The 18,834-nt window shown below is 37.0% G+C and overlaps 1 protein-coding gene and 1 long non-coding RNA gene across 4 annotated transcripts in view; one reads left to right on the forward strand and one right to left on the reverse strand.

Moving 5' to 3' along the window:
* LOC147996471 (uncharacterized) overlaps positions 1-10,205 on the forward strand; it is a 29,700-nt gene extending 19,495 nt beyond the window's left edge. The window contains exons 3-5 of one of the 2 annotated variants that reach the window (XR_015676701.1): positions 3,425-3,506; positions 7,168-7,353; positions 8,893-10,205. This is a non-coding gene — a long non-coding RNA (uncharacterized LOC147996471). The remainder of the gene's footprint in view (positions 1-3,424; positions 3,507-7,167; positions 7,354-8,892) is intronic. The other variant, XR_015676704.1, reaches the window with a different exon arrangement.
* Positions 1-18,834, reverse strand: part of Magi3 (membrane associated guanylate kinase, WW and PDZ domain containing 3) — a 197,971-nt gene that overhangs the window by 103,811 nt on the left and 75,326 nt on the right.

Genomic DNA, 18,834 nt, shown 5'->3' on the forward strand with positions numbered 1-18,834 from the left:
CAAGACAAAACAAAATCACTACAAATTTTGCTTTAAAAGTTGTATTTCAGGAAGACTGAGGTAAAATAAAGCCTTCCCACTAGAATAGAACAGAAAAAATTAAGTAATGAATAACCAAAACTGGATTCTCTCTTCTAAGCTTCTGACAGGAACATGGAAATTTAACTTTTGTCAGTGCCCTGAGGCTATTTACATGTTCCCTCTGACACTCCCATTGGGAGCCTAACAAACCTGCTGACTCTCCTGGTTGGCTCAGAGACAGTTGAGTCACAGCACTAGTCCTTCCTCCTCCAGACTGCAGAGGATAACTGGTTCAGCCATCTTTGCAAATCAAAGTTATCTGCTTCAACAAAATGTCAAAGACTGAAGTAAAAGTCTAATACTGATATACCATTACCACAGTAGATAAAGGGGTAGAATCAGATGCATTTGAGGTCTTAACCTAAAAAAAAAAACCTGAAAAAAAAACTGTATAAAAGGCTCTCTTATGTAAACAATGTCAACTTCTAATTTCAAGTAGTAGGATGTTGTTAATTAGCTGCAACCATAGGAAAAATTCAACAGGATCTTTTCTCCTGGTACCTTTTAAAAATAGCAACTTATGCTAATCCTTAGAAATTTTCTAAAGTGAATAGCTAAAGGTTATAAAAATTATATAAAATCGTACTCATGAGATAAAGTCAGGTGCATCCCAGAGTTCAAGGTCAGCTTGGTCAACAGAGCAAGTGCTAGGAAAGTCAGGGATACACAGAAAACTCTGTCTGGAAAAACCATATGAATTAAAAAAAAGTGAAAAAATGTAAGAGGCCATCTTATATTTGAATCTTACAAAGTCTCAGAATACAGAATGATCTCCAATATTTTATTTTGAAAATATACATATTATACAGACTAGCTATATTAGCCTGAACACCCACCAGTTGTTTAAAGAGATAGCTGATGTCATCTCTGGGGAAGGGGTCAGAAAAGTCAGAAGATACTAACGTTACTCCTTGAAATATTACTTCAAATTGCCTGTGTTAGTTACCACTGTTACAGTCATTTAACAATCAGTTGACAATGTGATTCAGTCTACAGTTAGGTTGTAGGGCTGTGACTATATACTGACAGAAAATATGAGGAAAAAATTTTGTCCTAATTGTACTTTTGGTTGGAACAGCATAATGGAACTCAAATGATTCAAACTGAGAAAAGGAAGTGGAAAGGAGCTGATTTATAAACTAGTATCTTTTTAAAAATCTCAATATAAACAGAGATAAATACAAATATTTCAATCACTCAGATAACATTGTTAGTTTTGCAACCAAAAACTATATACCTCAAATGAGAGATGATCTAGGAACGGCTAACTGACTTTTGCAAGAAACAGTGGGGAAAGCAGTATTTCTAAATTGTTTTAAACATATAAGTAAATACTAGATACATAGATTTGATCATATTCCTAAAAGTTTAGATTCATATTATGTAACAAAAAGTTTTTTTTAAGTTTAGAATGAATGGCTTTATTAGCTTGAGAGCGAAGTAAATAAAAGAATAAATAGCGAGTAGCTGGTAGAAAGGAGCAGCAGACAGAACATCCTCAATCAGGCATTCACAACATTTCCCACAGACCACCGAACAACCCAACCAAGAGAGTGAACCAAAGTAATGTCGTCAAATTGGTAGCTCCCAAATATCCAGCAGAAATCGGGGGAGCGGGTGTTTATTGATCCTGATAGAACATTTTGTCTACGGGGAGCTCTGTCTTCTCTTTCCTGCTCTGTAGTCTCTTTTTTAATATTATAAGATAATTAGTAGTTTATTTATAATATGCCTCTTTTGTAACTTTTTAGCTGTTCCCAAGGAGACATTTTTTTATTTACTTTTTACACTCCAGATTCTATTCCCAATCTCGTCCACCCTCCAATTGTTCCAAATCCTCCTCCCCGCCCTCCCTACCTCTCCACCCCCGACCCCCTAAGACCTCTAAACTTCCAGTCTCTGAGGGTTAGGTGCATCTTCTCTGACTGAGTCCAGACCCAGTCCTGTGCTGTGTGTGTGTTGGGGGCCTCATCTCAGCTGGTGTCTGCTCCCTGGTTGGTGATCCAGTGTCTGAGAGATCTCAGGGGTCCAGGTTAATTGACACTGCTAGTGCCCGGTTAATTGAGGAGGATTGCCCTCCTCCTCGGCTTCCTCCAGCTTTTCCTTAATTCAACAGAGGGGTCAGCAGCTTCTGGTCATTGGTTGGGTACACATATCTGCATCTGACTCTTTCAGCTGCTTGTTGGGTCTTTTGGAGGGCAGTCATGGTAGGTCCCTTTTTATGAGTGCACCATAGCCTCAGTAATAGTGTTAGGGTGTGGGGCCTCCCCTTGAGCTGGATCCCACTTTGGGCCTGTCCCTGAATCTTCTTCTCCTCAGGCTCTTCTCCATTTTCATCCCTGCATTTCTTCCAGACAGGTAGAATTATGGGTCAGTTTTGACTGTGGGATAGCAACCCCATCCCTCGCTTGATGCCCTGTCTTTCTGCTCCCACTGAGATTAGCTAAAACTTGATCCAGCTGTACACCAGAAACCCTGCCCCCCTTCCTCTCTGTGGAATCACGCTACACATGGCAGTCTACCAAGACAAGAACCAGAAGAGGGGCGATAGACAAGCACAGGATACATTTCGTCATAATCCATTCAACACTGGCAGGAGCACTATCACAGGAATCATAGGAAAAGCAGAAAATTAGATTGGTGAAATAGGAAGTAGACTCACCTGTGAAATTAACCAAAATTTGTAAAGGAAGTACTGTGGTTCAAACTCTAAAGTATCTTTGAAGAAGTGAGCCAATAAATAAATAAATAAATAAATAAATAAATAAATAAAGTAAATGAAGAACACTTTGATGTGTTAAAAAGAAATGTGATTTTCAATTGAAATGTCAACTATACCCCCCCAAAAAAATAAATCATAGGTATCATTTTAAATTATCTTGATTTCTTAGGAGGTTGGGGAGAGAAGTCTCTGAGCTTCTTACTTAAAAGAGTGAATGTTATTTAAATAGTCAAGAGAGTTGAAAGTTAGACTGTTTGGTGAAAGATAGAATGTGATCTCTTTACTTCATGCATTTGTCAACAAAAGACTTTCAGGCTTTTTGATGGTGGTGGTGGCTGTAAATGAATGAACACACACACACACACACACACACACACACACACACACACACACACGAAAAGTGAGTGAATTCCATCTCTCTTTTTCTGAGTACAATGAAAGTAGAAACATAAACCTATATGATTTAAGTAAAACAAAAGCATTATTTTTGAAATTTCTGTTAACAAAGGTAACATTAATAATGTTAAAAGTAGGAGTCACATTAGAAAAAATACACACAAATAATAGCAATGGATATAGGGTTGAGCTACAATCCAGAGGTCATCTTATTTTTCATGACAGGACGTCAAAAGTTACTGCTTTATAGAGTGACATGAACTGAAGAGAACTAGATTGGAAAGGCTTATTCTAAATTCAAGCAAAGGTGAGTGTCAACTGATTCTTTCCTAGTTCCTGAAAATCCCATACGTCTTATGGCTGTGTCATTCTGCTACTGCTGTTAGAGAGGACATTCACAGTTCACATCCCTAGAGTTGCTTATTCTAAATGCTCTAAAAATGAATACAGACAGGTCTGGCTCGCAAGGGTTCATGCTTGGGTTACTCTACAGTACAGAAGTGATATCATTCATTAGAAACCCCAGTTTAAACTTTGTTTCTGTCAGAGGAGAGTGAAATTTTTGTAGTGACTGTTCATTTGAATATTATAGGTAACCCTTACATTAATACATTTTATTATTAATTCTTAGTAAACACTGAATTATGCATGGAGGTTAATTTGGAGAAGTTCCAGTTTGGTTTTTTTGATTCAGTTGTGTTCATTTCAGAAGTTAATGCTATAAAGTTTTTAAATTATCCAAACCCTCTTTGAACACAGTCAAACCTCTGTGGTATCACAAATTCCTCCATATAAAGATTCCAAAAAATAATGGCAGATATATTTTATTTCTTTTCTATGATATTTCTTTCCTAGTAGGTTTTAAATAAGTTGATCAAACACAAAAATATGGGCATCAGCTAGAATCACCCTTCAATGATGAGCAACAAAACAAAAGGCCTTAAAACTCCTATGTAGGGAACAGGAGAAATGAAGGTCATTAACAATACAAAAACTGTAAAGAAATGAACCTCACATTAAAAATGGCTAAGAATTTGAAAAGTGCTAGCAAATGATGCCAATCTTCCCAGAAGAAACTTGAAAAGCAAGGTTTGTGTGAGTGCCTGCTTACAAGCTGGCAGATCAAAGAGCAGACGCTCACCATCAGTCTTTTGTTTTCTCGATATTATACATTTTTTTAAAAAACTTTAGAATTTTTAAACAATGTTTATTAAGAACTTAACTTTATTTTCTGAAATAAATATTTCAGACAATATTTTTGTAATAAACAGATAATTGTTAAGTTCAATTTATTATATTTTAGTTCATCTTGTTCTATCAATTACTTCATAGTTGCTACTGAAAATAGTTGCCATACAGAAGAATAATGTATTGATGTAGTGTCTGCTGCAGGCTTGACATATATGAGGCATGCTACCATGCACTGCCAGTCAGACTGCACAGAAGATGACAGCAGTTGGAGGTATCCTGGAGACTGTTAGCATCTGCCTCCTCCTACCTACAAATTTATGTGCTGCAATCTAATGCCCGGTGTAACAGTATTAAGAGGTGATTTGCCGGGGTTGGGGATTTAGCTCAGTGGTAGAGCGCTTGCCTAGGAAGCGCAAGGCCCTGGGTTCGGTCCCCAGCTCCGAAAAAAAGAACCAAAAAATAAATAAATAAATAATAAAAAAAGGAGGTGATTTGCCTCCATAAATGAGATTCCATCATCTAAGGGCACAGAACTCCCTTTTCTCCAATAATCTTCAATGAAAAAGAAAATAAGCCCTCTCCAAGCATCACACTTTCTAGGGATTGACCTTGGATTCCTCAGCCACTAAAAAATGTGAGAACTCAGTGTGACAGGAGCTACTCAGTCTATTTATCTATTTATTTATTATTATCAGTATCCTTCGTGACCGAAAATACTTGAATAATAACAACAAACAGAAACATTGAGAGATTCAACAAGAAATTAATAAAAATAATTACCAAGGATAGAGATGATAAGAAAAAGTAAGGCAGAGAGAGGATAAAAACAGAAAACAGAAGGAAATTATCTACATCCACGTAAAAAATGGTTTATATTTTTAAGAAAATAAAACCGCATATAAGGGCCCATGAAATGACTCAGCAGGGAAAGTGCTTGCCATAAAAGTCTGACAACTTTAGTTCAAGCTACAGAACCCACATAAAGGGGGAAAGAAATACCCAATTCCACTAAGTTGTCCTCTAAGCTCTACAGTGAACCTGTATCAAAACAAAGCAAAACAACATCATCTGTGTATTACTTCTTACGTTCAAAGGGAAAAGTATATCCGTTACACAGTACTAAAAGTCAAACTCAGTAAGGCTTGTAGTGGAACGACCAGTCAAGATAGCCTCTTGATCTGATCCGATATGAAGCTTACAATGTTGCCATAGTGTATTGCTTTTTTATTTTATTTCATGCATATATAGGTTTCCATCCTAGTGTCCAATGTCAACATAGGTCAGGAGAGGGTGTCAGAGCTCCTGAAACTGGAGCTATAGTCATTTCATGGGCCCTTATATGTAGTTTTGTTTTCTTAAAATATAAACCATTTTTTACATGGATGTAGATAATTTCCTTCTGTTTTCTGTTTTTAATCCTCTGCCTTACTCTATAACTGGAGTTATAGTTGATATAAATGTGTGCTACAGGTTATATAAATTATAGAATAAAGGAGCAAGATAAATGATACTATGAAACTACCAAACAGAATTTAGAAAATGGCTATTAAGAGAACTCTAATACCCTCAAAGGAAAAGTGTGCACGTGTATGCAGGTATGAAAATCCAGAATAAGAGATTAAAAAGGTGGCAATGTGTATGTACACACATGCACACTCCTTGAGATAACTGTGGAAACTGAATATGGAGTTTGGATAGCAGCTGACATTAAGACGTTACTATCAACTTTTTCAGGCTTAACATGGTTTAACAGGAAATGCTAAAATTTGAGGATGTATTGTCATGAAATCTGCAATTTGCTTTGAACTTACTTGGTGAAACTCATTCACAAATAAATATAGAATCTAGGTGGTATTTTATGGATATTTAATGTCCTTTCCCATTTTGGCATATTTGAATTTTTAAGAAATTAATATATTAATTTATTAATATATTAATTAATTAATATATTAATTTATTAATATATTAATTAATATATTAATTTATTAATATATTAATTAATATATTAATTAATATAAATTAATAATAAGAAATTAAAATATAAAAATTTTAGTTAATAGCAACAAATTCAAGTAATATATTCCTAACAGGACACATATTCTATAGAAAGACTTCAGAACCTATTCTGTTATTCTCTACCATTCTGCCAATTAGGAATCAATTTTACATTTTTTTTCTTTATTTCAGGAAGAATCATAAAAGAGAAAAGTAGTGAGCAATGTCTCCTTACACGAACCAATTGTCTTTCCCATAGTTTTGGAATTTCTAATTAGGCAAAACTCCATTTGCCTGCTCACTTGATCCCAGTCCAGACTAACATAAATGAACTTGTTCTGAAGGATGAACATCAGATTGTCTAAACTCTCCACTTAGCACCAAGTTTCATGTCTTCAACTAATTTTGACTCATTTGTATTAATTGTAATCTTTATAACAATTGTACTTATTTGTGGACATAATGTGAGGCTATCATTAATGGAAACTACAGAAAGGTCAAGTCAAGTTAATTAGTACATCCATTGTCTTAAACATTAACCATTCCTTTGTGGTGGGAATATTCAAAATCCTCTCTTCCAGACATTTAAAATATATAATACACTGTTAACTGTTACTCCACTGTGCAATAAGAATATTAAAACTTCTTTACTATTACTTTAAGTAATATCCATCTAACTTAAAACTGTACCCACAGACCAACACTTCCCAAAGCCTCTAGAAACATCTTCAAAATGTTACTGTTTATTTATCTATATATATTTCATGTGTATGTGTACACAGATTCTATGCTATGTGGTCATTGAGTGTAAGTTCACTCAATGTTTCTGATGTGGTGGTTACTGGCCCAGGATATGCGTGGCACCATTTACCATGATCATCTACGGGAAGTCATGTCTGATCTCCACCTACACCGAAATCCTGAAGAAACTTAGAAGAGCAGCGCGCTGCTGAAGAGACTGTGATGAGGTAGGAACAAATTTCAAAGCAAATGAACTACACTAGCTCCTGAGTCCACTGCTGGTCAGCAAAGTGGCTAACGTGTCTGAGGGTTATAGATGGCTTCTGTGCCTGTCCAGCAGTCCTCTAATGAAGGCTGGAGTGTCCAGCCAGTCACTGAAGACTGGTTTGCAGCTCCTACTGCTCAGGCCACTGAATGGGTTGGTACCACCACTGAGTGGTTGTAAGTTATTCTGCAGACACTAAACGAAATGGAAAGGAGGAGGATGGAAAACAAACAGTTTCAAAAAAAAATTAATACTGGTTAACTCTGAAAACTCAATGAAGATATTCCATGTCCTACAGTAACAGATACTAGGCCAACACTTAGGCTGGCTCACCACACACTTTTCAAACCCACATTCATTTGCACATAAATTCCTTTCTCTGAGGAAGTCGTTCTGACCTCCAAGTTCTAAGGTATCTTGCTCTTGTTTTCTTCCCTAGCATGCCCTACCCCCTGTCCTGTAATAGTGCATGCCCTACCCCTTACCCTGTAATAGTGCATGCCCTACCCCCTGTCCTGTAATAGTGCATGCCCTACCCCCTGTCCTGTAATAGTGCATGCCCTACCCCTTGTCCTGTAATAGTGCATGCCCTACCACACTTACTACCTCTGCTGAACCATTTATCTGCTCTAACCCTTATCCCATACTGTACACATCAAAGCAGGGTGTGCACTAAATATTAAAGTTAATAAAATGCAACAGAAAAGAAAACGATTTCAAAGCTTTTGTCAGATGTAATCGCCTTTTGATCTAATCATATTTTCTCCTCTAAAGCCTCATCTTCTGAAATCTATGAAAACATTTATTTTTAATGATTTTTCTACATCATCCAAATTATCCCTATTTATTCATTTACCTTCTCAAAACTTTACATTATAATAGTTAAGTGAAAACTTCAGAGAGAAAATTCAATTTTTAAAAGTTTCTACCTTCTAATCTCTACATGTAGCTTTCAAAGGAACATTTTACAAAGCCATTGTCCTAGACTTTAAAAGTCAATGTCATAAAAAGACACTCCCTCAAAGACAGGGGTTGGTGGGGGGAGCACGCAGGAAGACTAATTTAACAGACTGAGACGTTAAGACACCTAAAATAAAAGTGGATCTTCAATGAATCTTGGACTTTTAAAGACAGGAAGAAGATTTTAAAAAACTATAAAGGACTTTTTTTTGGAACAATGGGAAAAATCTGAACATGAACAAAAAATTTCTTGGTATCATAGTTATGCAGGTAAAGACACTTTCTCGTGGTAGATATGTATTGTGATGTATGTAGTTTATTTTTAAATATTTTCAAAAATTTCATACACATGATAAAGGAAATTTGTACTAAGTTAAAAATAACTCTAAATCAAGGATGGATAAATCATTTGCCCTTCTTTTTCAAAATATTTTTGCATGCTGGAATTTTAAAATGTGTGAAAGACTAGGAACTATATAATGAATGAATACTATTTGCTGAATAGCATTCTAAGATAGTCACATATATTAACCTCTTTTAGGTGAATTCTACTGCTGTTGCTACATCAATCCACTAATAAAGGCAATGGATACTATGTAATTTACCTGAAGTCACACAAGCTAGCTGTATAATTAAGGCGAATGAGCATGGCCTCTACAAAGGAGGAAGGTAAGGAACTATGAAGAAATGGCCAAAAGAGTCCCTGTGACAAGCCAAGAACGTGGACTGAAAGGAAAGAAAGAAGAGCGGACAGTCTCAGCCGAGAGCTCTGCCCTAGTGACTTGTTGAGAGGCTGAGGACATGATGAAAGGGTCTGAGTCAGGCTGGGGAGATTAAAACAACCATCCTAAAGCAATGGAGACTAAAAGATTAATTGAAGGTCTACTTATGCTAAATAAATCACATTAAATATGAAATGAACACATGAAAAAGACAAATTGATAAATGGTAGAAATCTTGGAAATAATGGTGAAATAAAAGACAGTCCATAGCTAAAATAATAGGGTTCTTTGGTGTTGTTTTGTATTTAAAAAAAAAATCGAAATAAGAGTACAACTTATATTAGGTACTAAGATTAGAATTAAAATCCATTTTTTTCTTAAAGCCAATCTCAAGTATTTTTCTTGTCGTAGGTAGTAAGAGCATACATTCCAAGACAGTGTTTATAACATGCTAAAAATAATTATGTATACCTCTCTTTCTCTTGCACAGAACTACAGAATTCTGGAAAAAAAAAAATCTGTCCCAAGAACATGCACAGCCACATAGAGCATAAGGAAACATTTGGAAATAGCTCATAAAATAAAAGTTAATAGATAAACTGTACCCTTATTTATATTTTTATAATCAGGTTTCCTAGAATAGGGACTTCTTCAAGGAAAGAACTATGCTTTGTTCATTTCTATAGCCTCAGTATATAAAACAAAGGCAAATATGCAGAAATACTCACGTGTTTGCTGCTTGTATAAGTGTTTAGGGAACTTTCACAAAAATTCAAGAAACTAAAGTCTCAGAACATTCAATTAAAATCATTATTATTGTTGTGCATATATGGTGGGGGCACATATGTGGGGGCGACAAGACAATGTGTGGAACTGGTTCTGCCCTGTTACTTTTGCATTGCTTCTGGAGCAGAATTCAGGCGGTCAGTACTGTGTGGCAAGCACCTTTACCTGATGCACCATCATGCTGGCACCACCCAGCACACCCACCCTTTTACTTTCTATCACAAGTCAACAGTGCCAGTTCTAAAGGTTGACATCTATGTGTTAAAAATTTGGGGTTGGGGATTTAGCTCAGTGGTAGAGCGCTTGCCTAGGAAGCGCAAGGCCCTGGGTTCGGTCCCCAGCTCCGAAAAAAAGAACCAAAAAAAAAAAAAAATCTGAGCTGATTATGATTACATTTGTTTTATAATATGTCATCATAAAGTAGGCATGTATGTATTGACATGTTCTAAAGATATTATCATTATTACAGACAGACTTTATCTCTAAGCATCCCACTTCTGCTGCACATTCACAGAAAGCCTTAACACGGAAGCCCTGGATGCCTATGCTTTGAACAATCTTTCAAGATTGGATATTGGCTTGCCTCTGGGAACTTGGATTAAAACAGAATTTTCACCATTCCCTGATTTTGAAAATTCTCATTATACATGAACTGTGCAAACTGTTATACCTCTAGGAGTCTTAAGTTCTGCGATGTTGGAGGAAATCTATGTAACCAGCCTCCACGAATATCCAGCTATTTAGTTTCTAATGAACTTCCCTGGCTTATATTCACATGTGCTGCCACAATTCCATGCTGGAGGAGCTGAGGGTCTCCTGTGTGTCTCCAGAGTAAGCATACCCTGGTGTCTTCACACTTCACACCATGTACCTTTCCTTTACTATACTTAATCAGAGCTCTGGGAGGGACTAAGCTAAGTTGTCTAGGAGTTGTCTCAAAAAATTCACTACACTTGGAGTGGTCTGGGAGACTTCTGACAACAGTATGCTATATATAACATATAACCATGGACTCATAATCCCAGGATAATTAAAATTATTTTTAAATTATCTTTCTTCATAAAATATATAAAAGGGAAATTTAATAGGCATAATCAAGGTTTGTTTGTTTTTATTTTGGACTGTTTTGCAAAAATTACAATCTAATAAATGTCTAATGTAAACCTCCCTCACAGAACAAAAAAGCAAAAGTATTCATTAATATTTTAATTACATGTATTAATTAATATATTTAATTAATACATTAATACCTTAAACTATAACAGATCTTGGTTTCAAAAATAAAAAAATTATCTTAATAAATCACATTTGCTCAAACATCTAAACCTACTGATAAAAACTCCAAGAGACACACCTCCAGAACAGAAACTCAAAGATTACATTATAAAGCCAAAATTCTTGAGGTTTTTCTATTTGCACAGAGAGGATGAGGGTAATTTCAAAAAGCACTGCTGCCCATCTCTTCACCAGGGAAAAGGCATACAGCTTACAGTAATGGAGGAAACAACTGTGTAAAAAGATAAAACTTGGAGACAGTATATATCTAAAAACTACTTAGCTGCTTCCTCAATTGTACATTCCTGTTTATGAATACACTCTTAGGTATTCATTATTTCATAATAAGCATGTTTTATCTAAAACATTAAATAACATTTAGCTTAATTGCTTTTTTAAGTTAAACTAGAGACATCATACAATACCTATTTTATCTATCACAGGAAAATGTAATTGATTCAACTTCACAGCAAATAAATCTGTAAGCTCAAAAAATAATTGGCATTTGTCGAAACTTTAAATCTTAACATTAATGGAGGCAACAATAAAATGAGAATGGAGACAGAACTGATTTTATGATTTAGATTAAAATGCTTCTATATCCAATCAGGCTGTCATGGTGATGATTGAAATGATCACCCCTGTATGTACATATTAAAAAATAGAAACAGTGGTTTCTTTCTGATACAATTTTAATTACACTGTCTTTCCCAACTAATAATGAGTATGAAGCTATTAGCAATTCTGTCAGAAAAGCAATTGCTTATATGAATGCAAAACATCTGGTTAGCATTACTGAATTTAGAAAGCCAGATTCTAAGAAAAGTAAGAACAGAGGAAAAGAGTTAAGTTAAACACAGTGAATAAAAACTGTAGCCACAAATATATTTCACTCACTTGTTTAGTTACCATAAATAAGTCATTGCCAAGGATACAAAGATATGGTCTTTGCACTCCAGGAACTCATGGTAGGACTGAGGACAAGAGTGGTCAATGAAGTAAGTGGTAAACCTTGGGTGTTATTACTGAAGACCACCAGATACACTTAGAAAGAAAGAGATGGACACAGTCAGTTTTAGAGATGGTGAAAGATGTGACATTAAAAAGTCTTTCCTGGGCTGGAGAAATGACTCAGTGGTTAAGAGCACTGACTGCTCTTCCTAAGGACCTGAGTTCAATTCCCAGCAACCACATGGTGGCTCACAAATATCTGTAATGGGATCTGATGCCCTCTTCTGGTGTGTCTGAAGACAGCTAAGTGTACTCACATACATGGAATGAATGAATGAATGAATGAATGAATAAATAAATAAATAAATAAATAAATACAAACCCAAACTAAAAAAAAAAAGTCTTTCCTACACGGAATGAGGGAAATGGCTACTAACCAACTTGATGAGAAAAGACGTTAGTATCAATTTTGGTTTTGATCCAGCACTTGAAGCAAAATGGAAGATACAATGAGAGGAAAATAGCAGGACAAGAGGCCAGACATTCTGGTAGAGGTACTCTAGAATGACTCCTAAATGTCAACCAAGCAGGAACTAAGCAACAATCTGTCACAGGGAAGACCAGAGGTTACAACTGAATTATTTTGTTTACTCTGTTTGACATACTACAGAAAGATAAAGATGCCCACTGGCAGACAAGCCTCGTGTTTACTAACACGTCCTAAAGGCTCCGCATTGGTAGTGCCAATGTTTAAGTGATCAGAAAAGCCACAGCCATGGGGGAAGTAATCTAAGACAGCTAGATAGATAAGAAGTATAGAACACGAAAGGACTCCACAATTTTAAGGCAGAGAAAAATCTAGAATAAATAAGAAAATAACTACTTTGAACTCAATTATGCATCCTAGGCATTTCCATTAACGTTATTTATCCTTTTAAAAAGATTTATTTATTTATGTATATGAGTACACTGTAGCTGTCTTTAGACACACCAGAAGAGGGCATTAGATCCCATTACAGATGGTTGTGAGCCACCATGTGGTTGCTGGGATTTTAACTCAGGACCTCTGGAAGAGCAGTCAGTGCTCTTAACCACTGAGCCGTCTCTCCAGCCCTAATGTGATTCTTTATTGAGTATCCACCCAACAGACACACACGTACAAAATATAACCCCCATGGTATTACTTAAATATTCACTAACATGAAGGCAGCCATGCTTTCCATGAAGTATGTGGTGATGTCTGGAGAGTGTGCGGTTTGCTGCTGTTAAGGTTTTATACTCACAACAAGGTCTTACACTCTGTAGCCCCTTCTGGTCTTTCACTCTCCCGAATCCTGGGATTACAACTATGAACGGCTATGCTAAAGCTGTTTTTTGGTTGGTTGGTTGGGTTTTTTTTTTTGAAATGTTTAAGACCGTTTCTGATTTACAGGAAAACATTAAAGGTAAAACAAAGAACTCCCAATGCTGCACACCAGTTCTTCCACATTATCTGCACGGTGTATCTGTCACAATTGAAACAGTAATGACACATCATTGTTTTCAAAGTCCAGGTTCTACTCAGATATCCCGAGTTTCTACCTAAAGTTCTATTTTCTGTTGCAGAATTCTATTTAGGATATGGCATCACACTTAGCCATTATGTCTTCTTAAGCATACATCTTAGACTTAAGGTTTTTGACAATTTGTTAGGGCTTATTTTTGATGATCTTGAAAACTTTTAGGAGTTATCAGATAGATATTGTGCAGGATTCCTCAACTGAAGGTTTTTCTGGTGTTTTTCTCATGATGAGACTTGGAGTGTATTTGAGGAGGAAGACTCCTGAGGTAAAGGTACTGCTTCCTGTCAAGGATACAGACTAAGCAGTCTGACTCATCGTTGTTGGTGCTGTCAGCACCCCCTGCAGCAGTGTGCAGCATTCCTTCTCTGTAAAGTCAGACATGTAGGAGAGAGCCCATCCGTGAGCGGAGGGAGAGATGGCTTCCACACCGTAAGGAATCTAAGGTCCCCGAGGATAGACAATGTGTGCTGATTCTACTCTTACTTACTCTGAGTCACTTCATCAGTATGAATGCATGGAGATTTGCGCATGCAATGGGCTATGACCCAATACTGCTATGTATATTTCTGTTGCTCAAATTCTAACCTTGGCCACTGGAATCCTTTAGGGTGGGGTGGGGTGATGACACTCAGAGGGGGCTTCCGGGGGAAGGTAGAATGGGGAAAGGACTTGCAACAAAGGTTAATGGGTTGTAAACTGATAAAGTATTTTTTTTTAAATATCAGACATAGGCTGATGATAAGTACACTAAGTTTACTAGATATCAGAAGTTATTAAAGAAATTTCCTTTTTGTTCTTCAGACTTTGCACTTCAGAGTCATGCTTCCCATCCCACACATCCTGGTGGCACATTTCCTGTTCGGAATTTGGGTTTGAAGTTAAAGATGGTTAAGAGAGCAGGAATGCTTCACATACAAAGAACAGGCATTTATAATCTTAAAAATAATGTCACCCCCAAGTGGATTTTTATTTCTCTTCTTTATAAAAGTACCAAACCCTTTCTGAGGAAGAAGAATGAAATGAGCACACAATATGTGAATAGCCCTATGTTGTGGCAGCTCTCTCCCTAATCTCCAAACAGAATGCTTCTAAACACTTGAATTGTTAAGTGTTTGCTGAAATGGTGGTATTAACTATGCTGTCTTCAAGGCCTCAGTTTATAATCAGACCTAAATAAAGTCTTTATATTTCACTTTTGGGAATGTCTTTCAGTTAGCTTTAAAATACAAGACTGATATTCTCAAGAACCCACAAACCCAAACTGGAAATACAGTCTTCCCTTCTGCTGTGGGTCCTTAGTCCCACAAACACATGCACATCATTTTTAGCCATTTTGTCTTGGCCTAAGTATAACTGTTCTTTTATTTTAATTGTAACATGAAGAGCATTTAAATATTTCCTAATTAAAGCGGAGTTTCCCCTAAAGGAATTAAATGACTTACAATTTAAAAAAAAAATCCACAACAGTAAAATCTACAGAAGTCTTAAGTGTGAAGCATTAAAAACAAACAAAGAAACACATATTATTCATATAAAACAAGCCCCGGAAATATTAAGCAAGCAAGTCTAGTCTCCCCAACACTTCCGTGAGGGAATTATCTGGGAGGCGTAAGGGAAACACTGCAGTGATGCTATCATAACTGTAAAAGCCATGATTCTCCCACTTCCACAACACATTAATAGCTGATTCGTTCTAAATGTAGGAAAGTAGTTAAAACTTCACTGTATTCATGCTGCTCTTATTTCTAACTTGCTTCTCTTCTGAAAACAATGCCTGAAAGGTAATTTTTCCCCCGATTCAAGTCTAAACTATTTAAATTATCACCCACTACCAGCTTCAGTGCTTTTAAGAATGCTTTCTAGGGGGGCTGGGGATTTAGCTCAGTGGTAGAGCGCTTGCCTAAGAAGCGCAAGGCCCTGGGTTCGGTCCCCAGCTCCGAAAAAAAGAACCCCCCAAAAAAATGCTTTCTAAAAATTAAATTTTATGAACTGGAGAGATGGTTCAGAGGTTAAGAGTATTTGCTGCTCTTGCAGAGGACCTGATTTTAGTTCTCACCACCCACATGGTGGCTTACAATCTCTGTAACTACAATTCAGAGGATCTGCCACCCTCTTCTGGCCTCCTCAGTCACCAGTGTACATACATATATGCAAGTAAATACTCATAATCATAAAATAAATCCATCTTAAAAGTTAAACTTTATCAAACTATCTAGCCACTTGCAACTACCAAAAGAAAACTTTCTGATTATGTGATCTCCTCCTTTAACCGTACCAAAAAAATAGGCACAGATAAAGGACTTGCCCAGTATTGCCTAAAATGTTAGTGCATGAAGATATTTTGAGAGGCAAGGGGCACTTGTTGGAGATGACTCAGGGCTATGAAAATGCTGCACATGTGACAGAACACATACAGAGGCATGTCCACCCCTACATGAGGCAAGCAGGTGTGTGCCACTATGAAATCAAGTATGTGATGGAGAGATGGGAGGGGAAAAGAAGTGCAAGGGTTTGTGCACTGTGAAGAGAAAAGGAAGGATAAATGTTATGGTGCTAAGGATCAGTCTGATTCAAGTAGACTGAGCTGCCTCCTGAGCCAGTGATGCCTTGGCCTATGCTGCCACCGAGGGCCATGTCTAGGTCTGTATTGATGACAGTGGCTAGTATTGATGTTGCTGGTCCACGTTACCACCAAAGGCCATGTAGACATCCCTGATCTGGGCTGTCACCTGCAGCCATATTGATATCTGATACCTGTGCAGAGCTGGCCCCACCCAACACCTGGGCAACACTGAAAGCGCTGGCCCACAGGGCCTGAGAACAGGAGAGCTGGTCCTGCCTCTCGCTGGCTGTAGCACTTTGCACAGTGGGCAGCAGAGTAGAGCTGGCCCTGGTGGTATGGGTGCAGGAAAGCTAGCTCCACCCCTCACCGGAACAAAGGGGAAGAGATGATGAACAGAAGTCCTCAGCCATCACCCAGGCCCAGATCAAGGGCTCTGAGTTGGCACACCCCAACATCGATTCCATCTATGAGCAGGCAAAAGGGTCGATTCTGCAGAATCAAAGCTGCAGGATCTCCATGACACAGGGCAACAACAACAGGATATCTGAGGGGTGATTATCCAGTACTGATAGTATAGCAGAAGCCAGAACCCTCAAACTAGACAAATAACTCACTAAAATGAACATTTGCAAGTAAAGCTCTTTTGGGCAAAAGGGTATGCGGCTTCTACAATGACATTTCTTTTTTGTTTAATTTAATTTTTAGTTTTAGTTTTCTTTTGTGGGAGAGGTTGCAAGGGCAGGTATGGAGGGATGGGGAGATGAGTGGGATTAGGGAACATGTGAAATTCACAAAGAATCAATAAAAGGTTAAGATATATAAAATAAAAAATTTTAAATGCTGCATTTTGCTTTGTCATAATTTATTTTTACTTTATCTCCACTCTATATTTAATTATAAGCATTAATCCTATATTTCAAAGGTCCAAATCTAAACTAAAACATTTGGACAAAAAATAATAAAACTAACCTACCTTGGCCTTATTTAATTATTTTCTGAGACCAAGTCTCATTTACATTGTCTGGACTTACCTTAAACTGGCATGCAGCCCAGACAAAGCCTTGAACCCATAACCTTCCTACTGTAGCTCCCAAACTCTATGTATGTGACAACCACACTCAGCTGCTAACTTGACTTCAGACAAAGAACATTGCTAAAATTTAGCCAAAACAAGGCAGATGGTCAGTGGGAAGAGAGGACCACTGTTAGTTCTATAATACTCAGCCACCAATCTATTCAAACAGGTACTATGTGCACATTATCCATGCCAGGCAGGAAATAGGTCCTAAGAGACAAGTGGCCTTCACATCAATGGGAAAGGGTAATGGAAAGGAATACATCAGTATGTATCCCTCAGCCTCTATGCTGTAGGGTGGCTTCTTTTTCCTTCAAGTCTACTTTATTTTGGGTGTTAGAAGTAGCTGCCTCATGAACACAATTTTCTTGGTGCAATGATATGAAGAATGTTAATGCAGTGATTGGCAGTTTTTATGCAGATGTTAGAATGAAAAAATGTAACCAACCTGCCAATTCACATCAAAAAATCTTCCTTAAAAAGTTAAGAGACATAACAATGAAAGGAATGTAACTATGACACTTATATAGTGAATACTGGAATTCATTCATACTTCATACCTATGAAGAAATGTGAAAACAATGTGCATACTTTGTTGCCAACTAAAAGAAACAACAAACCAGTTGTTCTCAGGTAAAAGCTGATAATTTCTATCTGTCCTAAGCATGGAAATAATCATTCAACTCTTCAAAACAGTCAGCATTTAGTAAAATGACAGCTATCTTCTATTCAAGCCAAAGCAAAACATACAAATAACTCAGACAAGCATAGATTTTGGATCACAATTTTAAAAGAATACATGTATGGAAAAATTTTAGAGAGTCAACTCAAAAGGTCTCTTTTAGTTATGATAAAGTGTGAACTTATTAGCAGAAGAAATAGATTTAAGAATACTGAAAAGACCAGACATTTGGTTTTTCAACCATATTTTCTACATTTACACAAGTGAATCCATCTGAAATGTCATGAGGATAATATCTCAAATGTAAAAGGAAACGAGTTGGCCATGTCTAGGTTTAAATTGACATAAATCTCTCATAGAAAGTCATAGAAGTAGATAAATAGGTAAGTAAAAAGCAGGTATGCAGATTGAACAGAAGTACCTTATCAAACATGTTTCAACAATTTGCAGGAGATTACAGTGGACAGATTTGTGTGGTGTGTGCATATCCACATATGGAGGCCAGAAATCAATGCCAGGTGTCTGCCTCTACTGCTTGCCACATTCTATTTCAAGGTAGAGGCCCTCACCGAATCTGGACTCCCCGGTTCAGCTTGACTAGCTGAGCAGAACCTCTACTTTGTCTCTGCTCTCCCAGGGCCAGAGGTACAGACACGATACTACTCCTGCCTTTTGATATGGTGCTGGGGATAAAACTCGGGCCCCTATTGCAGCAAGCACTTTACCCATGAGCTACCCATCAAGCCCTAAAATGTTTGATTAAAAAAACATAACTGCATTTTTCACATTGAGAAATAAGAAACCACAGTTCTAATAAGACAATAATACAGAAAACATGATAGACAATTTCTATAAACTAATTTTATG

The sequence above is a fragment of the Rattus norvegicus genome, chromosome 2, assembly GCF_021556685.1.
Source record: "Rattus norvegicus strain SHRSP/BbbUtx chromosome 2, alternate assembly SHRSP_T2T, whole genome shotgun sequence".
Taxonomy (NCBI): domain Eukaryota; kingdom Metazoa; phylum Chordata; class Mammalia; order Rodentia; family Muridae; genus Rattus; species Rattus norvegicus.